This window comes from Sinocyclocheilus rhinocerous, unplaced genomic scaffold, assembly GCF_001515625.1.
Source record: "Sinocyclocheilus rhinocerous isolate Xijiao unplaced genomic scaffold, SAMN03320098_v1.1 scaffold225, whole genome shotgun sequence".
In the NCBI taxonomy this organism is placed as follows: Eukaryota; Metazoa; Chordata; class Actinopteri; order Cypriniformes; family Cyprinidae; genus Sinocyclocheilus; species Sinocyclocheilus rhinocerous.
The window spans coordinates 2,111,473-2,119,562 of NW_015630532.1; positions in this window are offsets into that span (position 1 = coordinate 2,111,473).

Here is an 8,090-nt window from a genome sequence, read left to right on the forward strand (position 1 = left end):
ATCTATATATTTCAACAAGACCAGATGAAACTTCTAAATTATCTAAGCTAACAGAGTACGTGGACAAGACAGAGATATTACTTATTGGACCAAAAAAACAGTACACAGAATCTCGTAGATTACAGTTTGCATCTAGACGGATGTACTGTTACTTCCTCTACAGTCAAAAATGTGGGCGTTATATTAGACAGCAACTTGTCTTTTGAAAATCATATTTCCCATGTTACAATAACAGCATTCTTCCATCTTAGAAACATTGCCAAGTTACGGAACTGATTACATGACATTAACTAACTGCTTGATTTTTACCGTACATGTCTGCCATATGGACATCAAATTGAGTCACCACTGATAAGCTATTACTAAATATAATGTGGAGATTTTCTGTAAAGCTGCTTTGCAACAATTTGCATCGTTAAAAGCGCTATACAAATAAACTTGAATTGAATTGAATTAAAGATCATGTTCCATGAAGATATTTAGTAAATGTCCTACTGAAAATATATAAAAACATCTTTTATTTGCACCCTTAGATTCCAGATTTAGTTGTATCTCGGCCAAATAATGTCCTATCCTAACAAATCATACATCAATGGAAAGCTTATTTATTTAGCTGATGTATAAATCTCAATTAAAAAAAAAATGGACCCTTATGACTGGTTTTGTGGTCCAGGGTCACAAATGGTACTTTTCAGCAGAGGAGATTTTTGTGCTGTTTAAAACTCTTTTGTTTGCATGTGTCAAGGTAAAGCAACAATGCTTTTCTGTTATTTCCTCCAGTTTTTACAGAATTTCATAGAACTGAAAGATCGATTTACTCTGAAAAGAAAGAAGAAAATCAGACAGGCGAGTCTTTTTTCAGATGAGTGTTAAATTGCATTTACTGTCATCATGGTTGAGCAAATCTTATATCTGCAGGACCTTTGCTTTAGCCAGTACAAAGTTTGCCGCATCACTGACAGACTGAGGCTAACTCAGATTACTAATGACTCTAATATAGCATTTCAATATACACATCGAACAGATTTAGAGACGTTGCTTCGAAACATGTACTCCTTTTAGTGCCTAATCCGAAGACTGTGCATAGAATATTTGTGACCCTGGACCACAAAACCAGTCTTAAGTGTCAATTTTTCAAAATTGAGATTTATACATCATCTGAAAGCTGAATAAATAAGCTTTCCATTGATGTGTGGTTTGTTAGGATAGGGCAATATTTGGTCGAGATACAACTATTTGAAAATCTGGAATCTGAGGGTGCAAAAAAATCTAAATATTGAGAAAATCGCCTTTAAAGTTGTCCAAATGAAGTCCTTAGCAATGCATATTACTAATCAAAAATTACGTTTTTATATATTTACTGTAGGAAAGCTACAAAATATCTTCATGGAACATGATCTTTACTTAATATCCTAATGATTTTTGGCATAAAAGAAAAATCAATAATTTTGACCCATACAATGTATTTTTGGCTATTGCTACAAATATACCCCAGCGACTTAAGACTGGTTTTGTGCTCCAGGGTCACATTTCTGCAAAAGTTTCAAATTAAGTTTAATTAATTTGAATCCAAAGACAAACTATTCCTGTACAAACAGAAACCCTTCCACCTTGCATGCATCTTTTAGGAATTACTTAAATAAATAACTGAAAATGGATGATAGTGTCATTGAGCTAGGCTTACATAAGATGCTAATGAAAAATGCATAAATCTTATTATAATTCATTGATTTTCTCTGTCTCTCTCTGTTGTGTCTTGCATGACAATGAACAGTACAAAATACTATTTTTATGGAAAACAGAAATGAGTAAAACCTCTTTTACTTATATATAAATGCACTGACAAAAAAGTTCAAGGTAAAGTGCTCTTTATGAAGCACATTAACAACTGGGCCAGGCATATGTTGAGCTCATGATGTGGAGAAAGCATAAGAGGATGCAGCACCGGAAACAATAATAAAAGTTATGCATACTAGATAAGGGATTTGTTACAGATTATTTGCAAGAAACTATGAATGAAAAATAGCTTCAACTTGATTCAACCATATCCTCTGAGATACACTTTTTTTTTTTTTTTAATTCAATCATGACCATGATGAATGTGTATTTTACTGAAGCTGTAGCAAATTCAAATGCACTCAAGATAAAAACATCTCATCAGCCGACTACAATGTGAATTGTTTTCAAAGTTAATAAGAAGCAATTAAAAGACATACTGAAACATCACCTTCTGTACTGTAATGATGGATTTCTTCTGTTCTGTTACCTTGGTTCTGTCACATATAACTGCCTTAATGTACGTTGCCCTGGAGACAGAATGTCATGAATCCACCCACAATAAATTTTACAAACCAATCACAAAAATCTGGCAAGCATGCAGTTCGATCACAAACAATAAAGGGAATTAACGTTTCAGTGAGGAAAAAAATATCAATTCAGGCAGTTGAAAACAAAAATTGAAGTCAGAGGCATACAGCAGGTCAGTCAGATTTGAAAAAACAAAAAACAAAAAACAAAACAAAAGACAGACCTTGAAATGGCAACAAAATGTGACATAGAAAAGTGAATGACTTACAGGGATGCACATCTGAGTCCAGTTTACATCATGTCCCAGAACCACCGCCCCTTTGCTCTCCCTCTTTTTACTTCCTACTCTCTGACAATTACAAAAGCCATAAACACGTTTGCTATGCAAACACTTACGACCACAGAAATATCGTAAGAACTTTGAAAATTAACATTCATCTTGCAGTTGTTCACTTTCTGGTGAAATCACTTTTTGTAAGCAGTATTACTTTTCATAACCAACACAGTGATAACCCTCCAGCATAATGCCCCGATGAAATTGTATTGTCGTATCTTGGGATTCTGTGACCCTCCCAACTACAACTACTCTAAGTGTGTCAGAATAAAGAGCAGCGATCTGTAAATGAAGAGTTGATGCCACTGCAGAAGAATCCATCACACTGTCTGACACGAGCTAGTTAGGTGTGAGGTCTACAAACAGCAGCACAAAGCCCAAGCCACAGATTAGAGCACTGCCCCCCCAAAAAATCCAACTTCTTTAACCACAACTATTCTGGTCAACCAGCTTTTTGAGAAAGACCATGCTGGTTGACAAAACCACCACTAACCAGCATAAAGAAACTTGGACCAGCTTGGAAATTCATGCTGGTCAAAGCTGTTTTTTTTCTGTAGGGTGTGTCAGCAGCAACAGTAAAGCTTTGAAAAAGATGGGCCAGTCAGCTTTTGTTTTGTCACTCAAAAAGGTAGATCCAGATCTTGGACATTCTTTAGTCAGACTAGTCTTCTGAAGCATTTTGTGCAAATCCAGTTTGTAGTTCCTAGACATGCTGGCACACACACCAGATTGCAATGTCTTTCCCTCTTGATCCTGGAGACTGGGGTGGCTGACCGAAAACAAAACCCATACAGCATGTATAAACCAGAAATTAATGACATTTGGTTCTGTTAACCTTTGCGGGAGGAATACCAAACTTAAATCTATGACATATTTTGACTACCTTTGTATGTGGTTTCAATGATCTGATCCCAAAATGTTTTAGACTCCATTTCCACCTTGAAAACCCGTGCTCGTGCTGACCACTTGTGATTGGATCACAGAAAATGCTTCTTAATACCAGGTAGAAACAGCAGGGCCTCTGACAGGAGTTTCCTGTGCTAAATATTTAGTGAAAGCACAAGACTCTACTGAAACTACAGTGTGTCGTGACCAGTGTAGGTCGATTACAAAACAAATTACTCTTATGATTCAATTCTTTTTACTGAATCAAAAACATACAGCACAACCAGTGTAGTCTGATTCCCGAATGAATAACTTTTTAGTGAACCAACCCGGTATAGTTTAATTCTTAAACAGTGACTCTGATGAGTTTGGTTCTTTTCAGTGAATCAAATACATCCAGCAGAAAAGTAATTAAAAAGTCACATTTAACATTTAAACACACCTTTTGCAAAAATGGCTGTAAATGTTATAATTTGAATGATTAATTATAATTCATTTTTCCCCAAATATTTATATACAGTACTTAAAAGTGTGATTTGTTAAATGTTATTTGTATCTATTTATGTTTGTATTTATTTATTTATTGTGTTAAATGCTAATTGTACAAGCTTTTGTTGAAATTTGTCTAAAGAGAAATCAATAAATTATACTGATGGGAAAAAAGAAAAGAAATATGCATCATCCATACATGATATAAGTCAACATTTGTGCACTTTTCCAACAGAGAACGTTCCAATCAAAATCCTACCAGCAATTTTTCCACTTCCTAATTCCCTAATAAAGACCTTTATTGATTCTTCGACATTATGACACATCCCTAGAGCCTTTTACTAAATGTTCTGACACAAGACGTGGCAATACAGGAGCAAACAATACACTCCAGACAACAGTACAAATCCCTTTGATATCAAGGAAGCCGTTAAGCTCTGGGCTGAACAAGCTGCATTATATCTGACATCACAAGTGGCGTGTATTTGGCTGCAGCATAAAATGAAGGCTAGAAAGGGGTCGAGGAGCTTACAACAAGAGCCACAAACAAGCAGAGTTAGTTTATGCTCAACATAAAACCTTTTTTGAGAGAGAGAGAATGGTAAGAGCTGTTGTGAGAGGTGCCGGAGGATTGTTAGTGTGAAGGGGCACACAATTTATCCTGTGTAACACAACAGCCATCGTGTTGATGTAGCAGACATTACTGCGAGGCAGTCATTAAAGCTCAGCGTCTCATGGGGATGCTGTGTTTAAGCTGTAATTGCTATCAGCATCAACACAAACAAACCTTTTCAGAGGCATCAGTGTTAATCTGAGCAGTTTTTGCTGGTGTCTTATTGCTGTTCAACAATAAAAAAGATTTATTGCAAAAAGCTGAAAAATACCTTTAAACAAATCAGACTAAGGGGCTTCACTACACAGTGTTAGTAAGTAATATTAGAGAGTGACTTAGTACAGAGGCAAGATGTTGGTATAGGGAAAGGCTTAAGAAAACAATACTCCTGCAAACAACATCATTTTGTCATTCAAATCACACATCATAACTGTGTTTCTCTCATGCACCCATCTTAAACCTATAATGTGTGCAGTGCAGTGAAACACATTTTGATCAGTGTAATTTGATCTATCCAATGCCATTCTTTCTGCAACTGCCCCGTAATCTACAACCATTTTATATCATTATTTATGAACCCAGAGAATCCAAATATTGCGTCTCTGTTTATTTGGATACAAGAATGGATTTTCATTTTATGCCCAGAAAATAATTAATGCTGGTGGCGGTATGGGTTCCTTCACCCCTCTCTGAGACTGTGACCGTGTAATTAGCTTGAGTGTTGATAAAAACCCACCAGGGAAAGCAGATGGAAAGCAGAATGAGACAGAGGAGAGATAAGTGGAAGTTCTCAAGACAAACCATAGTCAGGACTTAAGGACTCCAGGGACACATCTGATTTTAATCAGTGGCTGATTGAAAAACAAGCCACTTGAAAGAAAAGCAGCACAACATTTATAACTTCATGAAGGATACTGAGAATACTGTTATTGAAAAAAAAAAAAAGAAAAAAAAAACTGCCTAAAAATAATCTAAAATCATGTTAACCTGGGATAAAGTTAGTTTCACAATTAAAGATTTTACATCTATATCAAACAGCACCTGTGTCAAATATTCTATGAAAAATTGGGGAAAATAGTACCTACATGGCATATTTTCCTTCTGAGGCATTTCACCATTCATCAGTTGTCTGAAGGCAGGCATATCCTGGTATTGTAGCGCAACTTGGTCATTTTTACCTGCATTGAAATAGGCCTACAACATGAAAATTCAAATTTGCTGTAACAGAAAAGGCTAGACTCAGTAGTTTTTAGTTTTAACATAAAAATTTCACTCAGGATACCCACATAATGTCACACATAATGTCACAACCTGACATCTGCAGGAAGACGGCACTGCAATGCAATAAATATTCAATACGATTTTTCAGACCTGATAAACAACCCTGCCATTACTGAGACGGATAGCTCAGGAATACAAAGAATAATCTGATGTCTGGACCATAAATATAAGAAAAAAACACATTAGACAGGAAATTTGGCTTGGTTGTAAAAAAAAAAGTTAGGGTATAGCATTTGTCTTTTCTCATTGGTATGACGCATTTTTAAAGAGACTGAGGCAGATGGAGCATGTATTGAAATAACTGCATTACAATAACATTTCTGTGCTGTTTTTGCTTTTGACTGTCAATTGATAGCCTACTAAGCAGAGGCGGACAGTAACTAAGTACATTTACTTGAGTATTGTACTTAAGTACACTTTTTGATTATTGGTACTTTACTTGAGTATTATTTTTTCTGGGAACTTATGGCTTTAACTTCACTACATTTGAAAGACAAATATTGTACTTTTCACTCCACTACATTTCTATACTTTTGGTACTTAAGTACTTTTAAAAGCAAGTACTTCGGTACTTTTACTTAAGTAAAAATCTGTCTTTACAACTTTTACTTGTAATGGAGTAATATTTGACCAGCAGTATCTGTACTTTCACTCAAGTAATGGAGTTGAGTACTTTGTCCGCCTCTGCTACTAAGTGAAAACACTCAAGTGAAACACCAATTTATTGCAGGACTCGTGGCTAAAAGAAGCTGTTTAGTTTGTGCAGATATAAAGCAAAGAAAAAAAAGGTGACACTGCTCTTATGATAACATTTTTGACACGGTGACAAATGCCATTAAACATTCTAAAATGAATGAATGAATGAATGAATGAATGAATAAAAAAAAACTAAATCTATTTAAACTTTGCTGAATTTTGAATAATGTGATAATTTGAGACTGCCATATCTAAGCTAGACTTTAAAAATATACTTTTTTTTTACTTAAAAATTTAATTAATTTCATTTAAATTAAATGTTAACATTGTTAACAACCAATGATCCAGTGACAGGATTGACTAAGCAGTGACACAGTCAATAACAGTTTCCCTGTCCTTCAGTATCCATTACAAGCAAAGACAAAGGCTCCACAGAGAACAAAAACAATAAAAGGCTATGACATAACTATTGATTAAAATGACACTATCTTTTTCTCTCTCTCTCCCTCCCTCTCTCTCTCTCTCTCTCACACACACACACACACACACACACACACAGAAAGACTCATGAACGCACTTGGCTTTCTAATACTCACACCAGGAGTTGTTTATCTCCCTTTGCAGACACAGCTGAATGTCTGTGATTATCTGAATGCAGGTCAGTGGTGGCACACCTCTGTGGTTTCAGGCTGGAGCGGAGATTAATGAAGCTGCCAGGGGCACAAAACTAATTTTCATGTAAACTGTTGATTACACATTCCTTGAAATTAATATGCAACCTCAGAAAAAAGGTACAAAGCTGTCACTGGGGCAGTACTCTTTCAAACTTTTCATACTTTTTGCAATCTCATGTCATAATTGCTATTCAGACCCCTGTATAAAAGTTGATCAGATTATTAAATTAATCTGAAATGATTGAATTTCCATATAATTAATCAATGTCTGAGAATAAAGAACATTAGTTATGCACTTTTGCACCTCTATTTGAATCTTTCACAGCAGCTCATTCATGCCATCATAAAACCACTTTTATGTAGAGTAAGGTCTAAATCATTTAGGCTTATGACCCCATTCAAGTCATCAAACATCTTCCTTTGAAATGAAGAATGGAAGTCAAAGCTGTGACACTAGGCATAATTATAGGTATAGCTCCCCAGGTTCAGTATCTGGGATAGTCCATGTAGTAGGCTAATTGCACTTTAAAGGGTTAGTTCACCCAAAAATTAAAATTCTGTCATTAATTACTCACCCTCATGTCGTTCCAAACCCGTAAGACCTTCGTTCATCTTCGGAACACAAATTAAGATATTTTTGATGAATTCCGAGAGCTCTCTGACCCTCCCATAGACAGCAAGGGTCCTTACACGATCAAGCTCCAGAAACGTAGCAAGGAGATCGCTAAAATAATCCATGTGACATCAGTGGTTCAACCGTAAATTTATGAAGCTGTGAGAATACTTTTTGTGCACAAAGAAAACAAAAATA